The 21,626-nt window shown below is 33.1% G+C and overlaps 1 long non-coding RNA gene across 15 annotated transcripts in view; it reads left to right on the forward strand.

Annotated features, from left to right (window-relative positions):
• Positions 1 to 21,626, forward strand: part of LOC310906542 — a 47,932-nt gene that overhangs the window by 23,357 nt on the left and 2,949 nt on the right. For 3 of the 15 annotated variants that reach the window (XR_014589427.1, XR_014589435.1, XR_014589436.1), the window contains 6 exons: positions 6,777 to 6,908; positions 8,985 to 9,075; positions 10,918 to 10,984; positions 12,736 to 12,860; positions 18,569 to 19,377; positions 19,479 to 19,631. This is a non-coding gene — a long non-coding RNA (uncharacterized lncRNA). Of the gene's footprint in view, positions 1 to 6,776; positions 6,909 to 7,244; positions 7,299 to 8,984; positions 9,076 to 10,917; positions 11,021 to 12,735; positions 12,861 to 18,568; positions 19,378 to 19,455; positions 19,632 to 21,626 lie in introns of those variants that run through there. The other 12 variants (XR_014589423.1, XR_014589428.1, XR_014589433.1 and 9 more) reach the window with 12 other exon arrangements.

Below are 21,626 nucleotides of genomic sequence, written 5' to 3' on the forward strand. Positions count from 1 at the left end.
TCAGAATTTCATATCTAGAAATCATGAATATCATACAGAATTATATTCCTATGCACCTGCAAATTCACCAAGTATTTTCAGGACAACACAAAATTCAGCTTAAATAAGTCCTTTCTTTCCTTAAAACTGTACTATATATAAGTACAGCAAAACTCAGAGCTACTGTGACATCAGTTTTACTGTACTGGTTGAGATTTCAAAGCCCACTAGTTTTCCTTTTCTTGTATTTCCCAATCTACAGTTTATTAGTCTTTTTAATGCATTGCAGGAATGGTGTAACCTGAATAATGTCCTGGTTTAGGGCAGGACATGCTTAGACAAAAAGTAAAGGCGGCCATTCCACCATTCCTTTGAGAGTTTTCCTTTCTCTGAAAAAAAATCATGTCTTTTATTCATTATAAATTCACACTTGAGAATCCAACAGCATATTCCAAGAACAGTTTTTAAAATAATTATTGTTTTCTTTATTCTGTATATGATTTAGGTAAGTTAGAAGGAGAATAATTTGCAGTTGTATTGCTCTTAATTAACTGCTACAGAGGGAGATTTAATTGGGGATTATAAATCAAGTTAGTTTCTCTGTACCCATTAGCATCCTGCATTAAGTCTCATCTGTGAAACAGAGCAAAATTCTCCTCAGCAGCTGGGGCAGTTCTGTAATTGGCTCAGTGCGCTGTAGGCACTTTTCTCAGGCTTCCACACAGCATCCAGGGTAAAACAATACCCAGGCCGAAAATAAGACAGGTATTAATCTTATACAAAAAAATTAAAATACAATGTCTAGACCAAAGTATTATATGTGTATGAATATGCTAATTTATTCCAGGAAATAATTTTTTTCTGTAAGTATTTTTTTAAGCTTTATTTTACCAATTATTCCAGCAGTTCCTCTTCGTTTCTCTTTTAATCTTGATTTAACTATGCTATTGCTGAATTGGAATTTTCCAGTTTTTTCTAGCTGACCTGCTGTCACCTAAGAGTTTACCAGCAATTGAATTATTGTCATAATTAAATTTCATTAAATTTCAAGCACAATGAAGCACAATCAGAGAATAAGAGATACCACACAGCACATTCAATTTTCAAATACATTCAATATAATTTTTCATCAGTGAAGCATGTAGCTCAGTTTCTGACTAAGGATGGAAGCTGTCTGATTTGTCACTCTTGCTCTGGATGATGATAGCAATATCACACTTCAATATAGACTAAATTAGATATACTTTTATTTATTGCTAACAGTTTGGCTTTCAAATATTACAAACTTCATTATTTTCGTATACACTATATTGTGCGTATTTTTTTTTTTTGATAACATTTTGTTTGCCTTCCAAATACGACTAAAATCATTATTAACATCTTTAAAATAATAAGGAAACAGATTCAGAAAAAAATTAAGTTAATTATCTAGGAACTTTTGGTGTTAGTCATGTAATCCTGGTTTACTGCATTTCATTCCTAATTTAATAATTTTGAAAGGAATTATTTTAAAGAATATGTTACTCGCGTCATTACACAGCTTTTATTAAGTAGGTTAAACATTATTCCAAAAATTGAAAAGCAGGTAAAGCATATTCTTCTAGAGGTGAAGAAAAAATTTACCTTTGGGATACTAGGCCTAAGGGATTTTTAAACCTCTTTGTTACTAAGATATACTTGATTGATAATCCTTAGAAAATATTTATCACAATAAAATTTATGTATAAGACCTCATTACTTGATCAGAATAGAAAGATTTTTATATTATCTCTTCTGTATTATAGTTTATTCCTTTTTGAAATATGTTACAACTGTATGCGGTTGATTGTTAGTGTTAGCTGTGACAATTGTAACAGATATTTTTGATTTCTCTTTTAAGCTGACTGCAGCTGAAGAACTGAGGAATGGGTAATTTCTTCCTCAATAGCTGAAAATGATAAATCTAGTTTAAAGGAAAGAAAGTTTTGAATAGTTATGTTAGCATATTACCCATATAAATCAATATAATATAGAAAATATTATTTAAATATATATTATTAAAATATGTTTATAATAAAAATTTGACTGTTCATTAAAACCAATTCAGTGGGGGTTTTTTTTATTATATATTAATCACTTTGTTTTCATTTTGCTTCCACCTAGTTTCTGTTCTTTTAATTCTGACATCGATTACTTTGTTTATTTCACAGTTCTAGCTCTATTTTTATGTATTAACAATTTTGATTAACTGATACATACTGCAAGATCTGACATCTGAAAATTTGGAAAGTGTTTCAGCAGTAAGAATGTGCAAACTTGAACAATACGGTTTTCACCATGGTTTTTAAAATGTTGTAGTTCAGTTATTATCATTAAACAGATGATACCTCTCACAGCTGTAGCAAAAAATTTGGCACAAAGAAAAGAGGCTTTTTTTTTCCCTAGTTTGTTTCAAAAGCTGCAGTCAGCCAGAGGATTGCAAGGGAAGCACTTTCAAATTCAGCAAATGAGAATCCAAACTATACTCAGGGGAAAGTAATGTGTTGCAGATCTCTAGTTACAGATGGTGCATTTAGTAAGTAACCTCAATTCTTTTGAACTAAAGACTGTTTGAGATTTAAATCTTGGGTGAAAGAGTTACTCACTAGGATACAAAAAGAAACTGTTGGAAACCCATTTCCACTTTTACCTAATAAAAATAATAATAGAAGGACATGGACCTGAAAGGTGATCAACAGCATTGCAGAGTACTGTAAAGCCACCTTAGGTTTATTTTAATGTGATCCTAACCAAAGCCCTATAGTAGAGCAGTGCATAGTTTGTCTGACTTCTCTTAGATATCTTTGTCTAAATATATAATATATCAGAATCTGTATGCATACTAAACTTTGTTTCTCATAGTTTGATTTCTCTCCCTCTTGGAATTCCTGTATGGTATATTTCACCATCATAGACAGCTTTAAAAAACTATAGTGCATAGCTAGATGCATACATTTATATAAGAGATACCTTTAATATAATAGATCATTTTAAAATTTAGCTGTGGTGGCTCAGTGAAAAGACAACATAAAATCCAATTTTTGGAAGACAGTCTGTCTGGTTTGCTGATTTTCTTTTTACAACATAGCTGAGACACTGTTCACTCTTTAGATCACTGAGATATACTGAATATTCATTAGACTGTGATATATGCAAGGACATTTAGAATATTTCCTCCCCTGGAGACAGTATCTAAATTAGAAAATTCTAGCATGTTTTAGCAATACCCCTCAAATTTACATTTTGTACCTATTGAGAGACTCACCTATTAATTCAAGCCAAAACTGTTTACTGTGGTCACTAGCTTTTCATGTTTCTCCTCCAATGTGAAACAAAACAGATGAAATTAATATAATTAACAACATTGTACACTTAAACAAGTAACTATGTTTTTTTGCTCTAACTGCACACTGCTAATAAAAGACAATGTTGCTCAACAGAAAAACTAAACTAATTTTGTATTTATTATATTAATCAACACATGACATTCCTATTATTTACTAAATTCTAAATATTCAACAAGTCTGTTCTGATGAATTCTGAAATATTTTAGAAAAAAATATTGACTAAGCGGCAGGCATATAGATAGTGGATAAAAATGTGAAGTTTACTTGGGGTTTTTTTGATGCGTTAAGAGTAACAATTTTGCTGTCATTACAAAACAGCGTTAAATCCAAAGAGAAACAAATTTGTTTTTCCATGTCTGAAATAACGTAATTTGTTTTGTAAATATTTAATTTTAACAAAATGTATTAAAAATAAGAGGTGCTAAATTGAAGAAAATACTATGAAAGTGAGGAAAAGTAGCAGAATTAAATCTGTCATCTCTTTGCTACAATCTTTTAATTAACTGGATAAACTCAGAAATAATTAGTAAGGGAGAAGATAAAAATAAATTATATTTATTATATAAATTATATTTATTATATAATATATAATATATTATTAAATATATATTTTCCTGCTTTTAAATTAATATATCCATGAAAAATAACAATGGTGTTTTGTATTTAGTTGTTTATGATGGGTTAGCCATGATAAAAATCTCAGCTTCTACTCAACCACCTGCTCACTCATCCTTCAGCAGGATTGGAGTAGAAAATAGGGAGAATAGGAATGGTAAAGCAAAGGTGGACATAAAGACAAGGAGATTGCTACTAATTATTGTCTTGGGAAAAGAAAAAAAAATCAATTTGGGCAAAACAGACTTAATTTATTGCCAATTAAATATTTAGTCACTGTTCCAAGTAGAAGTAGACAAAAAAATCAGCACCAGATAAACACCTCTCTTCCCCACTTTTTCAGGGTCAGCTTCACTCCCTCACTCCCAAATGTAATAATTTTGAAAAGACTCAGCTACACTGCTGTGTCCACACATCTTTTGAGAGAAATTTTAAGGATGTAATGGGGGAGATGCCCAGTGTGTCACCTTTAGTTAGAACACATATTTCTGAGAAGTGAAAGTGCAGACTTTATGGTGTCTCTGCGATACCCTATTTCTGCTTCAAATGCTTGACATTTGAGGATTTGGGGATTTTTGTTGTTCATTTGTTTGTTTTGGGGTTGCTTTGTTTGGTTGGGGTTTTTTTTTGTTTGTTTGGTTGGTTTGTTTTTTTTTAATTAAAAGACTAAAAGAAACCTAAGCAACATTTCTGGTAAGTACCCTGACAACCATCTACTGATCTCAGATGTCTAAAGCAGGGAAGATGTTGCCTCTAAGTTGTTAAAGGCAGCTCAGACAGGAAAGGAGAACAGTAACATTTAATATTAGTATGGTGCTTAAATTCTGGCAGTTAGCAAATGAAATGTCTTACTACATCTAAAAGCCTGTCTCTAATTTTAATTCTACCCTTGCCGAAGTGAATTATAAACCTCACAAGGCTCCCTAGTGTGTTCAAACAAACTTATGAATTTTTCATTGCATGTGTTTGTGTTTCTCATTTTTCCTATGTCAATTTTGATTTGTTTCTAAGGCTTGTCTTACTTTGTTGTGATGGTTGATTGTTGGAAAAATGCTATTTCCTCTTGCCAGATTTATTTTATTTTCTGTCTGATTTTATTTATTTCTGTATGCTCTTTCAGTGTCACTAATGTTCAAGGGCTCCACACAATGCTTCATGATGCTTCATAACTCGTGTGATCTCATCAGTGGCTTTTCTAACAGGTCGATAAAATGTTCTTTCTGGTCAGCACAGAACAAAACCTAACATTTGTTTAAGCCTCAAGGAAAGACCATATCTAATGGGTCTTACAAAGGACATTTGAGGTGTTGCATACTTGTACAATTTAAACTTTTGACAACTACTCCTTCATCTTTTATGCTGTATCAAAAACATCCCCTGCAGTCACACGGTAAAGAATTAAAAATTGTTACACATAAAAAATGTCAATATCTTATGCCTGGTATATTCTTGCATGTAATGATATTCAGTATTGACAGGTGAAAACCAGGATTCCTAAGATAGACCTTAGTGTAACATTATATTCTTTCCACACGTAAAAATGAGAAAATACTCCTTTTTACTACATTTTCAAAATGCAATTCTTGATTTTTCTCGGGAGTGTTTTGGGTTTTGTTTTTTTTTTTAATCTCTATACACTATTAAACAGGTTTTTGTTCCTCTACCAAGATTTCATTCATAACAATAGAATACTGTTTTCAATATGTCATATTTACTATTTATAAATGTCTTAAGGGGGGGAACCAAAGTGAAATGTTTGGAAAGTTCCCTATTAGTATCAAGATGCCTGTATTAGAAAATGGCCATTTGACCGAACAGAAATTAAAAGACTCCCCCCAAAAGTCCCATTGTTTCACTTGCTAAATATGGATTTTTAAAGTGGGAGATATAGGACTGTTTCTTTTCAGTAAGATTTTAAAATAGCTCATATATCTAAAAGTACTGACTGTTCGAGAATTCAAATAGCCAAAACAATATTTTGGAAAAAAATTATTTAGAGAACTTTAGCAATTCATGTAAAAATTAATGGGACCCTAATTAGTAAAAAATATATAAGAGGAATATTAAAAGCAGAAAATAACCAAATTATAGTTCACTCACTGACCTATGAGAGAAATGTGATAATGAGAACATAGATATGTAAAAAAATTATATTCCTGATCTTTTATCAATTAATTTATTACCACTCAATGCTCTAAACATAATAATGCAAATTTTTATTGAGTTTCTCAGTGTGTGAAATGGGTACTTAACGACCATGCTGAAAGTCAAGAAATTTTTTAAGATAATCTTATTTATAGTCATAAATGAACAAACCACTTAGATTAAAAATGTGATAAGAAAAAAAATGCCAAGCTGATAAGTTAATCAAAGGAGAAATGAGGTCACCTGAACTCTTGTTCTATTGAAGCAAATTAATGCATAACAAATATAGAAGCTGTCCATCCCATCCTTTTTATGAGCTGGAGGTGAAAGAAGACAGATGCACAGTCCTTCTGCTCAGAGCAAGCAAGAAAAAGTGGATAATAATGTATTTCTCATTGAGAAATTGTGTGAAAATAAGTCATTTCCTGCCAAACAGATAAGATTAGGTCCTGCGTTCACTAAATTTGAGTATGTTTTCAGATGGAGGACTTTTCTCCCCATGTGACTTGCCTACATTTCTTTCTCAATATAGATTGTTCATAGTCATTCTGTATTTAGTCAGCAGAGCAATAAATCTTCTTGATACCAAAGTTACTGAGAGTTCTTGGCACAACAATTTCAAGATTTGACCTTAGAATGGAACCATTAATAAACCTAAGCCCTTTTATCAAGTTGAAGGCTCTCTTCTCCATTCCTTGTTCTTTGTCCTGCTTTCCATGATTGCAAACTGAGAGGATTTCCTGGTGACCAACATGGGCTAGCTGAGGATCCAATCCCTCCAGATCACTGAATAATGTCCAGAAGGTAAATGTAAATGTAGCCTGGGTGACTACACAATTATTTTTCATCCCAGTAGCAGAGAAATGAAAGAGATGCATGAAAACTTTAGTCTATATGGCAGATATTTATGGATATAATATAGAATATAATGTAGAATCTCATTCTAATAGATCAGAATCAAATTAAGCACTTTAGGTCTTTTCCTACCATATCATCCCACACAGATGTTATGAGATAAAGAAAATGCTTCCATCTTGCTGAATCTTTTATAGAACATTTTTCTACGAAAATCTGAATAAAAAACATCAAAATCTACTATTTTCTAATGCTGATTAAGAAAATCTTTGCTCATTAATTAAGGTGTGCCCCAGCATGGACTGTGTGAACATAAACATAGAGTTTGCAGATTTTGAGGTAAATTTAGTCTAAACCTATTACATTATGCAAGGAACAGACAGGGACTTTCCTATCAGATCTTGTGAAACTGAGTCCTTCTTAAGGCTGAAAATATATTAAGAAGAGCTTGCTCTTATATTGTGGATTGTAAATAATCCATTCCTCACTAGACTAGATTACTATTGACTGATTTGTTACCCTCCAAGATTCTATGCGGTTGATATATATTCATAAAATCCATTTGGGCTTTTATTTAGCTTCCACCAGTGTAGGCTATTTTATCTCTTAATAAAATTACTGTTATGAGCAATCTACAGAATAATGTTGAGGAGAGAATTTCTCACTGGTCCTGACATTAGGCCAGAGTATTAATATAGATGTAATACATGGATAAATTCACAACATGTAAGACCTTACGTGTTCAAAGACTCACGAGGCACTGGATAGAAGAATCAAGTTGGGGGCATTTTGGTGTTTTGTTTTGGGTTTTCATGTTTGCTTGGTTTTTTTGTGTTTTGTGTGGGAAGGTGTGTATCTGATTGACAACAAGTGAAATAAGATTACCTAATATCAGGAACTTCCAATTTGATTAAAATTAAATATAAATTTTAAAAATATGTATTTTACCAGTTTAGTTTGATCCCGTTAATACTTTAACTGAAAGCACCTTGACCTGGAGATTAAGTGAGGAATTTGACATGGAAATAAAACCTAACACAATCATATCCTAACTCTATCCATTTAAAAGTCTGCATGATTGTAATCCATCTTCAGTAAATGCAACTCTGATCTTTTAATACATTCTCCTTATTAAATGAAAGATAGAATTAATACTGATATACTAATAATTTACTTATATTATAACTGAAGTCTAATTTTTTTTTCATTTGAGGAAACAAGACAGATCAGCATCATATCAAAGAGAAATTGCTGAGGATTTATGTAATGAAAAATTAATACTTCTTGTAAGATATTTTGCTTTAAGATTTGGAGCAGAAAGATAGCTGTGAGAAGATTAAAAAATAAGGAAGTTATTCTACACCTTTGTTGAATTGTACACTAATGTTTGCATACATTTCAAATGTTTAATTTGAATAAAATAAATAAGAACATAGGTATTTTACAATTTTTCTGTTCCTGCCTTTTCATATAGCTTGCTGACATTTTTTGATGAAGAAGAGCTATTCAGGCATGAACATTGTGCTTGCATACATAAATCTCCTCCTAAAAATTCTACTTTTACTTACAACAAAAGAGGTTTTTGCAGTGGTCAATGAACAGAGGAAGGGGAGAGCAAATAGAGGAACATGAGCATTTATGTACATAAGAAGGCTAAATGAGTGACTCCCAAATTCCCTGGGGATGCCATGTTTACACCATGTTGGGAAAGAAAATGTGAGCACTGAGGAGCTGGCTGCAAACATCATACCGTACTTCCTGAACTTCAGGTGGATCTGCTGCCTTGGTCTTGAAATCTCATTGGCTCTTACACCTGCTCCTGTTCATATAGTCTCAAATACAGCATACTTTGCTATTCAATATAAAGTTTTAAATGTTCCATTTTACCTCTAATTGTAATGGTATAGGTGGTCACTAGAATTTTTATTCCCATCTAGGAAAATGTCTAAAGACTATACTCATATCTGTGTTTCTACGTATAAATGTGCCTATGTGTATACATGTTTTATATCTAATTTTTTCAAGGTACCTGTCACAGTATGAGAGCAACAACTTCCATCAACTTGCTCTAGAAATAATGGCTGCCTGAATATACTAAGAAAAATCTAGTGTGAAGGTATTGTTTCTTTAAAAGTGTGCATTACTAATAAAAGCTTTATAATGCTAAATTGCAAGGTCAGTGGAAAGCTCCAAAAGGGGGTTGTACTCCCCATTTTGATCAAGGTAAGTTTGTAATTCAGAATTAAGGTAGTGTGGTTTGTACAGGTTTAATTAACTACAATGCAAGGGCACTGGAAAGGTTAATTAAGATCTACCTCCTATAACTGTGTGAAAACACTTTATGGTGAGTATTTCAAGAGGTTTAGTTTCCAATAAGAGAAAAAGAGCCCTTTATATTTAGTAGTTTGATATTAAAAAAAAAAAAGCAGCTTTTTCTGATTTACTTGAAAGCCTGATAATCACAAATGTTTCAGCAATACTAGGAAGATAAAATCATATTATTTGTAGTGTTTCAGCTAGAATTCTCTATATAAGTTTCAAGGCATTTGCCCTATGCCAACTAGGCATTGGCTGAGCCTTTGAGTGATTTTTATAGTGATTAAAGTAGGCTAGTGAAACAAGACCGAAATAGATTCCTTGGCACTCCACCAGCAGGGAACAAAAGTGTATGTCAAATATACAGCTACTCATGTTTGAGCAAATTCATCTCAAAGGTGACTTCTTTCACAAAGAAAACAATAATTAATCAGCTAATTATGTTGCTGGCTAGCCTTCTGAATTGGCAGGAAAAAGGTCATTTTGTCTAAAATTATTTCCCCTAAAGTCTGCAAAAAGAGTAGAAGAGAATTAGTGAGAATTTAGTGAGAAAAGAGTATTTGCAGCATTTATGGGTGTACTACTGACTATATGTAACATCTCTGCTCTGATTCAGTTGCAAGCATTAATTTGGGGGTAAAAATATGGTATTAAATTTATTTCAAAGTTTTTTTATTTTATGAATAATACCATTTTGTGGAAAGACGGTGTTACAAGATAAGATGCTGATGATATATTACTCCAAAGTTTGATTTCCCTTTTGAAAATGCTTTAAAATACTGCATCAGAGTATGAATCCATTTTGTATCATTAAACACTTCTACCATGTATGGATTTATAGCTGAATAGTCCAGATGTTCCCCAAAATCAGTACCCCCAAGTTAGCATTTGGACAGTGGGATTCTCTAGATTTATTTGAACAGTCTAACTAACAGGAAGAGGTGACTGTGTCCCAATATTGCCTAATTATTGAGAATAATAATAAAAAAAAGACCTCTGTATTTGGTCTAACAAGTGGTACTGCATGTTTCCCTTTATCTTGTGCTTTTATTATTTGTAAGTTTTGACACATTGGATTCAAGTTGAGAAGCCAATATTTTTTCTAAAAATCAGTCTGAAAATATATAGGAACCCTCCTTCCACATTTCTACACCACAAAACGATCATGAAATGATGAGAGGGATAAAACCCAGGAACAGGTTGCTCAAAGAGGTGCTAGATGCTTCATGTCTAAAAACATACAAGGTCTGATTGAACAGTGTTCTGATCAACCTGATCTAGTTGAATATGTTCCTGTTGTTGCAGGGAGCTTGGATTAGATTACTTTATAATGTGCCTTCCAGCTCAAACCCTTCTATGATTCTCTGATCATATAGGAAAATAGCAGCTCCATATGGTTCAATTTATAAAGGTCTATCAGAAGGTAAACCTTATTAAATGTATAAGAGTAGGTAGAGCAATGCAGAAATAAAACATGTTTGCAAGTAAGTCAAATTTTGGTACCATTAAAAATATTTTGTCCCTGTATTGCTTCACATTTACTGTAATTTCTTTGAAAAAGTGTTACCTGCCATTCTCTGAGGCTGCTACCACTCTATGATTCTTCCTTCCTTTTGTATTTTTACTATGTTTGTTTGCACAGAACCCCTTTTGCATTGTCAGGCTGATGAGATTTTTGAGCGTGGTCTCTTCTGCTTCAGGATAAGAATGTAAGAAATCAATGTGAAAGACTGTGTGGGACTGAGGTAAAAAATAACATTATCATAAACCAGCCTTTTTTTTCCTAATTGTTCACATAGCCTGGATTTTGTTGCCTTCTGCCTGTGAAAACAAGTGCAGAGAGCCTTCAACATAATACATACCCTTTTTTCAAAGCCAAGATAAATATGTGGTTGAGAATCTCATAAAAATTTCTTCTCTCAGGCTATTCATGAAGTTATGCAGGCTGAACCTAGCCTTGTAATTGGAGCTAAACCAATGCTATTCATTAAATTTTAATTTCATCTAGACATTTTCCTATTCCCATATATTATCTTCTCTACTCATAAAAATAAAAATATCTATAAAATTTTTGAATATGGATTGCTAAATATTGTCAGTTATTGCCAGAGTACAAACTGCTGTTATGATTCAAAATATACACTGGGTGAAAGATTTGGGTTTCTTCTCTACACAATAAAAAAGCAGAATAGATCAGTATTTTAAGGCAAATTGAAGAGTTAATGCTAGCAATTCTAGACATGCCAAACTGAAAGTAATAAAGCAGAGAAAAATTTATTTTCCATGATTTAAAATTCATTAATTTCCTCATAAAACAGAGGAAAAGGTTATATTAAAAAAATAAATTCAAAACCTTAAACAAAATCATCTTCTAAATCCTTACAGAGAACTGCTGTCTACTTTTAACAAATCACAGCATAATTTTTGTAGGGGAAATGTATTCCTGAAAAAGTTTTATCTCCTTTTTACTTTCATTACATATTTGCAACCCTAAATTTCAAACATATTTCTAAACACCTGAATATGTAGCTCCAATTTGAGATTCACCATATTTCTCAGAAAACAGCAGTTTAGATTTGCAAATTAAGCCTTCTCTATAAGTCGGTGATTAATATAAATTTGCTTTGATGAGTGAAAAGAGCTTCTGTTGACCTCCATTATCAAAAAAAACATAGTCAAACAAAAAAAGTTGGATAGGTAGAAACAGAAGAACAAGATAAAGAAAAAAAGAAGTGGTAAACTCTGGGTGTAGGGGTCAAGACGATTTTCTCCTCAGTCCTTCCAGTGAGGGAAAAGACTCAGCTCAGTAAGACTGATGCACCTTGCAGCTCCACACCCTGCTGTGCAGGTGGTGTCATAGGGCTTTGGTTTTTCTCAAGAATGAGAACTGCTACCTAGTCCATCTGAAGAATTGGGAAAAGAGCACCTTTACTGGCAGGCTTGCTAATTCTAGTGAGAAGGACTTGAAAACAACCTGAAGAGAAGACAGACAGAACTGTGAGGAAGCAGGTTAACAAAGAAGATGTCAGAAAAGACTCTCAAGATTCCAACAATTAACTGAAGCTGAAACTACAGAAAAGACAATTGAAAGAATTTCGGTATGGTCATTGGTAGATAAAGGAAATCTATATCAAGCTTGAGGCCTACTGTTCAACAAGGCAGGAAACTGAGTGTCAAAGAACACAACACATTTGATGGCTTCTTTGCCTTTCTTTTTTCTGTAAAACTTGCTCTCGGGCCTTTCTGACACAATTATATTTATTGGGAGTGAAATATTGGCCACAGTGAAGGAAGGTAGGGTTAGGGAGCACTTGTGACTGTATGTGCTTAAGTCCAGAAGACTACAAGGGGTGCTACAGCAGGCAGCTGATGATGCCATGCAGCCTCTGTCATCTCTGGAAGTTCTTGGTGGTTAATTACCTGATGACAGAAGGATTTCAAATACTATGTTTAATTTCAGAAAAAGAAAGAAGGAAGATGTTGGGAACTGCATGTTCATTATGAGGAGAAGCTGAGAGGCCTGGGTTAGTCGAGCCTTAAGAGGAAAACTTAGAGATGCTTCAATATTTTCTTCAATTCCCTAGTGTGAGTATATAATAAAATGGAGCTAAACTCTTCTTCATGAAAGTACATAGTGATAGGATGAAAGGAAATGGACACAAGTCAGAACTTAGAAAATCATGATTAAAGGGGAAAAGAAAATCTCTGTGAGGGTGGTAAAACACTAGAGCATTTAAGAGATTGTGCAATCTCAGAGGTGTTAAAGGCTTGACCAGAAAGGTCCTCAAACAACGTAATCTAGTTCAACCTGCTATGAGCTAGAGTTTGGACTTGATGACCTCTGCAAGTCCTTTCCAACCTAAATTATTCTAAGATTCTATAACTGAATACTTTGTTCAGTTTTCTCCCTCATTTGCATGCTCTCTTACAGATCCCTTAACACCTGAAATTAAGAAACTGAGAATTTAACAGTAACTCTGCAAATTCATGGTCCAAATTCTTTTCATCTTAAAACAAATAAAGAATCTTACTTTAGTCACAGAAAAGTCTTCAATAGACTAATGGACTTTGCTACCTGAACTCACTGTGGGACACCAAAGTGAGTGCTTTAAATCTACATTCAAGTTTACTTTCATTTCAAATATGGAGATTCTTTTACCCATAAGGTTTTAAGGCAAGAAATTTTGCTAAATGAGAGCATGAAGATCCAGAAGTTTACTGGGTTACAGGATTTGTATTTCTTAAAATTTATATCAGATTTCGATATGAGCAAATAAAAACTCTTCATGACAATGGAATTTAAATTACTGAAAAAAGAATGTGGTGATAATCATATGGAAAGAATAAATAATTTTCCATCACACATTTCTTGAAAAACTGATATGATATTACAAACTAAGTTGTTACCTGATGGTAACTTGTGTTAAGTAGTTACAACACATTTTATATATCCAAATGATTCTGTTATGATTTATTAGAATTCATAGTATCCTTACAGTTCTTTGCTCCCTGCATTTGTTCTGCTTTGGTTTTCTAATTACTCACTGTCTTTACTTCAAAGCACTTGTTTAAAAGGAGCTGACTTGATACCAGTTGCCAGTTTTAGGGCAAGTCACTTAGCATAAATATTCAGCATAAACTGTGCACTTGTTTGATACTTCTACAAAGCATCTTTGGTGAGAGGAAGTCTACTTAACCGGTGCCTAACTTTTACAGAATATCTCTTTGATACAGTTTCTGTAACACGAGGGAATCAGTCCGAGTGTAGTAAGTGCAGCTTATGAACTCTTTCAGAAAAAAGCTAACGCTAAAGCTGTTTTTATTTTTTAAAAACCTGAAAATAAAATTTTAACAAATTAAAGTAGCTACCTTTTGTGATATAATTATGATGGCTAAATCTTGATCAATTTAATATGAATTCAGGGTGCAAACTACACTCTGACAGATAGCTATTGGGTTGTTTTCATTTTAAATTTCATCTTTATATGGCAAATATATGAATATATGGGATGATTCTACCTATATTTCTCTTAGAATTCAGATCTCTTTCTTGCACTCTATTTTATTTCTTGCTGAAGAAATTTTTGATAAGATTTTAAAAGAATTTCAACATCTTTCATTACTAAAAGTTCTGAAGAAGTTCATGCTTTTCTTTAGATCAGAGCATACTGTTTGTCATAGCTTTCAGCAAAGACAGTTCACATTCCATTTTGAAGAAATGCCAGAGGAGTGGGTAATAATGTTGTTCACTCAGTAATTTCCAGATTTTTACCTCCATCTCATGTTTTTAATCCATCAAAAATTATCTTGGTGAGGGTTCTGAAAGTAATACCAACACAGTGGTTCTTTTTTTTGCAGGAGTCTTCTTCTTTAGTTCTCTTTTGAAAGTTATGCTGACCTGTGCCTAAACTCAAAAGAACGGCCTTGTCTTTTTGTTCCACACACATCTCTGAAGCTCACCTTCATCTCTTCAGTAGCTAAGAACATACCACAAGCAGCTAATCCCTGGGAGAAATGAGTTCTCCTCTATTTATAAGTTAGTGAGACTGGAATGTACTTTCCTGAGAGCCGGTTTATGAAGGCTGTAAGCCTTCATAAAAGTTCTTGGCCATGACAAATGAACCTATAGTTAATGAAAAACAAAGATGCATTCTGCCTTCAATACTCACTCAATATTTCCAGGAAAGAAGTACATGTCCATCAAAATTCTCTGGATTTTTTTCCTCTCATTCTTTTTAACTATTTTAAGGTTGCAAGTAGGAAATACGAAAGTTTAGACTAATGTCACATTTTAACTGACAAAATATTTAACTTGAATGTTTCTTCTTAAAGATATGGTATTGGGCCTTGTCTAAGAAACAAACAAAAAAAAAGTATTTTACTCTCTATTTCTTATTAAGAAATCCTCTTTTTATTTGAATACTATAAAAAAAGAGCTGGATTTAATCATCAGTTACAACCTTAGTGCTTCCATGTGAAGGTTTGATTGATTGAAGTTTTCCCTTACTGTGACAAATTAATTAAATAAGAATTCTTTCCTTAAAACACAAGATGTACAATCACTCTAAGGAACAGATCTTTTACAAAAAGGTGCATGGTCATCTTATCTTGTTTTACAACTATGTCTTCACTGTAACATTTTAAGCTGTTATTTTCTATGGGTAAATATTAGAAAAAAACCAGAAAAATTGGTAAAAAAGGTGTGAAATAAAATAATAAGATTGAGTATAGAAAAGAAAAAATATGAATAATAATGTTACACAAAAAATGAACTTCATACTTGTACTGACTTTTAAGAGAAAAAAAAGGAATTAAGATTAAAATTCAGTACTTCTTTCTTAAAAAAAGAAATCAGTTAAAGAAGAGACTTAGTTATCAGGGAATTTGAAATATAAAACAAGAAGAGTGGAAAGACAAGTGAAAATAGAGAGCTATATCACTTTTGAGTAAAAGAGCAGAGAATTATTTTTTTACCTTGAAGACATACTGGCCTTAATTGGTTCTCACTGACTATTTGACAAGTGGAAAAAGGAAATACATGAGGATCTGGGATGTCAAGTATTATATGCCCTGTTCTTGTTATGTTATAGAAATAATTGCTTTTGCCTTATGTTGAAATGTGTGCAGTGTTGTCTCAGCTCTTGCCAAGGATATTTGTATTTAAACACTGTCTCTAGTTCAAGATAAATGGTAATACATCTTCCATACTCAGGATTTGAACTCATCAGTCCCACAAAATCAGAGACTGAACTGTTCAAGTTGTAACCATAGGACAGTACTCAAATGGAAAACAATACATAAGGTTATTTCAATGAATGAAGAGAAGGAAGACATCTAATATGGTAGAAATAAGCATGAAACTAAAAGAAAAAAAAAATCTCTGTGATGTACCCAAAATTATTTTTTCATGAAAAATAACATGTCATTTTCTGTGGTGCTCTGCCATAATTATAAAACTATGACTACTGTCACTGATGGGACACTGATGACTATAATTACAAAATTATCATTCGTATATTGTCACTATATAAAATTTGAGGTACCTAAACAGAGTCTACAGGCATGGATTGGATTAAAAAACTCCAACAAAATCTTTTGCACTACTCCTGCAACTGACAAACTAGATTTCTGAACTTCTCTTATGATTTCATATTTATCTGCCTTAATTTCCAGGGAATGAGGACAGGTAAAGGTTTGTAACTATAATCTGACATTATTAAAACCCATACAATTATGAATGTCAGATTGTAACTAAATTGTCTGAACTTGGTTTCAATATGTAGTAGTAATTAGGTTTGTTTCATAAATGTAACAATCTTCACCTGGCTTGTTTCACAGCATGCCTCATTCTGGAATATACCTTCTTGAAAGTAATTAAATCTTTGCACGTACTCACATTTCTTTTTCAGCCTTTCCATAGACATAGGAAAAGTGTACCATCACAGCTGGGATTTTTATGTATTCCCCAAGTCAATGATTTCCTACTAAATCCTAAAGCAAGTCAATAAACAACTGAAGACTGAACACAAAGTAAATACCCAATACTCTTGTCTAGGGGTGAATTCTCACTGGAGTGGTATTGATTATATTATTCATTCTGATGTTTCTGCCTGAGGTATCACTAAAAGCATTGACTCAGTGACACATCTGACGTAATATCACTAGTGGACACAGAAGAATTAAGTCACATTTCTGACACTGATAAATTAAAGACATCTAAAGGATTATCCATCAGGAATCAATATGATAGTAACGTCAGGAGAAATTTGTAATCCTCATAATCATTTTGCCCATTTGACATTGTAGAATACATGGCAAGTTTGTATTCAGAATGCAGAAAACAGGCTGTTGATGTCATTTCTCCTGTCCAACATCTTACAGGTTTCTATTCCCTCTTCTGCTAGAAATTTCCTGATCTGAGTTTTGACATTTAAAGTAATATATCCTGTGGGTTTACCTGTCAGGTGGACTTACATAATTAATATCTGTTTTTCCAGAAAGAAATTGGGGTTTATATGTGGTGGTTTGTTGTTTTTTTTTCATTCACTAACTTAAAACAACCAAATGGAAGAGAAGATGGGAGAAGCACACAGTTTTCACCTAAGGCAATAGTTATCTTTTTTACTGTCTTCTGTCCAAATTAAGTTTCTCTTCTAAAAAGTATTGATGGTTTATATTTTTCATTGGCCGCTAATCTGAACACTCTCCAAAGGCCTTCTAGCTCCCTGGTAAATTAGCCACCATGTTCTGGGCTAACTCTCAGCACAGCACAACCATCTCCGAACAGAAAAATGTTGTATTCTGCGACTACAAATACACAAACTAGACAATTTCTTCCTGTCACTATTAGACATTTTGGGAAGAGCAAACCACTCTCTCATAAAAACCCACAAATACTGTACATTTATATTTTTGCAAACCCTGTTCAAGATAAGTAAATTCCATTTTTTATTGTTCATTCCATCAAAAATGATGTCCCAAAGGAGAAATAAAACTTAAGGTCTCTGGAGATAGATGTCAGACAGGTCATACCTCACTTGCTGAAATTTGGTAGTTTGATTTAGTTTAGCTATATTTATGTGCCTGCAATGGAATGCAATGGGTTTTTAAGACTCAAAATATTTGCTTCACAATTTCAAACTACTCCAGTGAAAGAGAAAATTCTTTAACAACTTAATCTTATTTAAGTCAAAATAAAGCCTAGGAGCAATTTAATGCAATAAGTTTTACAGCATTTGGGGACAGTATGTTGGGATTTTTAATTCAAAGAAAAATTATGAACAAGCTTCTAGAAAAAAAAATGTTGGTACCTCCATAATTTTAATGCAATTCATGACACCTGGATAAGGCATTTCACTGGAAATTAAACAGGAGTTTTCGTTTTAAATATCCCAGTGACCAGGAAGAAACATCATAAATTTTTCATTAATTTTTAAATATGAAGATACATATTACCAAGGAAACAAATGTTGGCTGTGGCTGGGAGTAACAAAACAGTATAAAAAGCATAGCATTTCTGTTGATCTGTACAGTTCAAGAATGATATGTCAGTGCCAGGAGAAGATAAGTGTTTGGCACTGGGATAATTAAAACTGATAAGATGATCGTTACATCCCACTGCACTCATTGTTTTGTTTGAGAAGATAATAATTCTTATTTTTTAATTAAAAGCTGATTAAATGTGTAGAGGTAGTCAATTCCCCCAAGAGATAGATTATTTTCTCCTTCACATGCTGAAATTGTGTGCTACTTTTCTTCACAATTTTGACAACTGTTTTGAAGTCTTTCCTTAGGATGTAACTTACTGGAAGAAGACTGCAGGCTGTGAGGATCTGTGAGTGATATATTCATCAAATGGATAAAGATGATGATATAACAAGGAAGAACTGTTTGATTTGATTAACTCCGATTGCTACATATTTAACTAAATGCAAGAAAAGCAACATGATAACCAGGAGTACGGTCTCTGAAATCATTCTGCTTGAATAACAAATAGAGAACTTTGCACGCCCAACATTAGATGCACTTGATGCCTTTCCGAGGAAAAAAGATGGACTTGTTTTGACCTTATTGCTCTTTCAAAACCCATACCTATAGCCACTATCACTAGCATAATATTTCTGGGTGTTTGAAGTAGTTAGTAACAAAAGACACCTATTTCAAATGTTATTGTATAAAGAAGAGATTTAAATTAAGAAGATTTATCCTAGAAAATGCATTCTGATGATTCAAAATTTTACAATTTATTCCATTATTTTGATTATATATCTTATCCGACTATTTTTACAAAATTAAGTGGACAGTAGGTGTATCTGAAATTAAATACATATACTACGGACATCCCTTGAGCTTATTTGAGAGAAACATGTGGAGAACTGTTCATGAGCAAGTTATTACACTCAAGAGTGTTTTATTTCTCTTATATCTGAGCTGTCTACAGTCAAAAAGCAAACAAACAAACAAAGTCCTGTACACATAACATCTGTTTTTGGTTTGGGTTTTTTTGCATATTTTAATGTGTGGTATGTAACAGCCACTGCAGAGAAAAATAAGAATTTCATAGCTCCTTGATGAGAAATACAGTGCATCAGATACCAAAAAGGTAAATATTAATGCTGCTTCCCAGCATAAAAACTTATATCTTTACACAGTAATAGAAATACAATTCCTTCATTGAAAGACCTATTTTTTTTCCCCAAACAGAGAAGGAAAAAGAAGGGAGATGTCAACATGGGATTGATCAATTATGCTAAGCTTTGAAGAAAAATATTGACTATAAAAATCAAGAATTGCAGCCTAAGAGAAGCAGAAGCATTTATGCAGCTGCATAACTAAAATAAAGCGGGTTACAATTAGCCTTACTTGTATCCATATTGCTTGTGTGTGGGATCAGCAGAATAACGGGCCAGACGGGTCAGCAGAGACAGACATTCATGACTATCAGTAAGACTGCATATTTCCAAGCATGTAGTCAAGTACCAGAATATAGAATCAAACTTCAAGGGCCACACAGAGGTTTTGCTTCCAATCAGATCACAGTGGGCTTGATCTCTCATAATGAATAAAGAAACTCTAAAGAAATAATAAATGCTTATCCCTCACGCTGTGTACCCCAGAGGTGGCATAGTTAAGGATCTGAATTCCGTCCTTACTTGACTCTACTGAACAGAAACATGCAGGGGTATCCAAGTATTTGGGTTTTAAAAGATTCTGGGAAAACTTTGTTTGGAGACATTAGTTCCGTCTGGGACTAGAGAAGTAGATAGAAGACACTTTTGATCTGAGTAGCTTTTAATAAAATAATAAATAACAAAAGCAATAAAATAAAAATGCGGTTTTATTATTATATACTATTTAGATAACTATAAATTAAGTGTAATTTTAAAATTAATATCTGCTCTTTTCTCAATGAAAGACTGGCTCCATATTAACTCTAATATTGAAGATCATTGAGGGTTTTTTACAAATAATTATTTCAGTAAGGTGTTAATGCTAGCATTAACATGACTCAAAAATCTTAATTTTTCAAGTCACTAAACTAGTTTATTACTTGGGTTGGGAAAGTAAGTAGGGATTACTTTCAAATGACAATACCAAAAATTGTAATTTTTTCAGTAAATTTTACAAAGTTTATGCCATAGTCAAGACAACCACTGCACTTAAAGTGCTTCATTAAAAACTTCAGAAGGCTTCAAGTATCAGCACCATGTTATCTAGAAGTCTTTCATACCTTCTCTATGTAGCAATCCCATGGGGAGCTCCATGCAGCTCAGGCTCTTTCTCTCCTTCTTCTCTCTTCCTTCTGCAGTCCCAGCTCGCTGCTTCCTGTCCCTGGCACAGCCACCCAACCCTGTCTGTCCCTCATACAGTGACTGACCTTACCTGTCCCTCACACCACCTCCTGTCCCTTCCTCCTCACAGCACGGCCAACAGACTCCAACTGCCTCTCTACCAACTAACTCACTCTTTATCACACCCAGCTGTGAGGGCAAGGCTGTTCCCACTCTTTGGTAATTAACACAGCTGCAATCGGAGGCAGGATTGTCTTTAGCATTATCTCTGTCTTCCCACAGATTTACTTTGCAAAGTTGCATTAAAATAATATTAAAAAAACAAGCATTGAATACAAGGTGGATTTTTTTCTCTATTTTAGCTTCTAATACTTTTTCATCAACTGAGGATAAAACTGTGCTGGCACACTACCAGTCCCATGTCTTCTTAATAGAACAAACAATGAAAACCTTTCCAGCTGTCTTGTTTGAGTCGGAAAAACAAAGAGCAGTAGTAGATGCTCCATATAACACTGAGCTGATGTGTGAATTTTTAAAAGCTTCCATTACATGAGCATAATGTTTACAAGATGAATTATTGTGACAATACTTTTCAAACTAATTCTGTTCTATGGAAAATGTAATTACAGTTTTTTCTCTTTTTCCAAGCAATAATAGCTTTCATAAGAAAGAAAAGAGGAAAAGAAATTCAGTGTTAGAAACCATTGCATTAGGACCATATTGAAAAACCTAATAATTCTACAGCCTATGGTATTTTGTGCTTTTCAGGCAATGAGTGGCAAATGAAGGGAAGTCCTGATCCATAGTTCATTCAGGACAATGGAAATGTTCCCACAGACTTCATTTCTGTTTGATATGAAACCTTTTAAATAAGATATCTTTCAGATTTCTGTCTCTATAAATACTGAAATTTAAAATACAATTGCTTTTAATACTCATTGCAACTCTTATAAAATAGAACTCTCATTTGCTGGCTTGCAAAATTAACTTAGTATTTGGTTCCATCCATATTTGGGACCCCAGTGTTCTGTACACTGCTAGATAACTTCTATGTTGAGCT

Source organism: Zosterops lateralis (genome assembly GCF_965231275.1).
Source record: "Zosterops lateralis genome assembly, chromosome: 2".
In the NCBI taxonomy this organism is placed as follows: Eukaryota; Metazoa; Chordata; class Aves; order Passeriformes; family Zosteropidae; genus Zosterops; species Zosterops lateralis.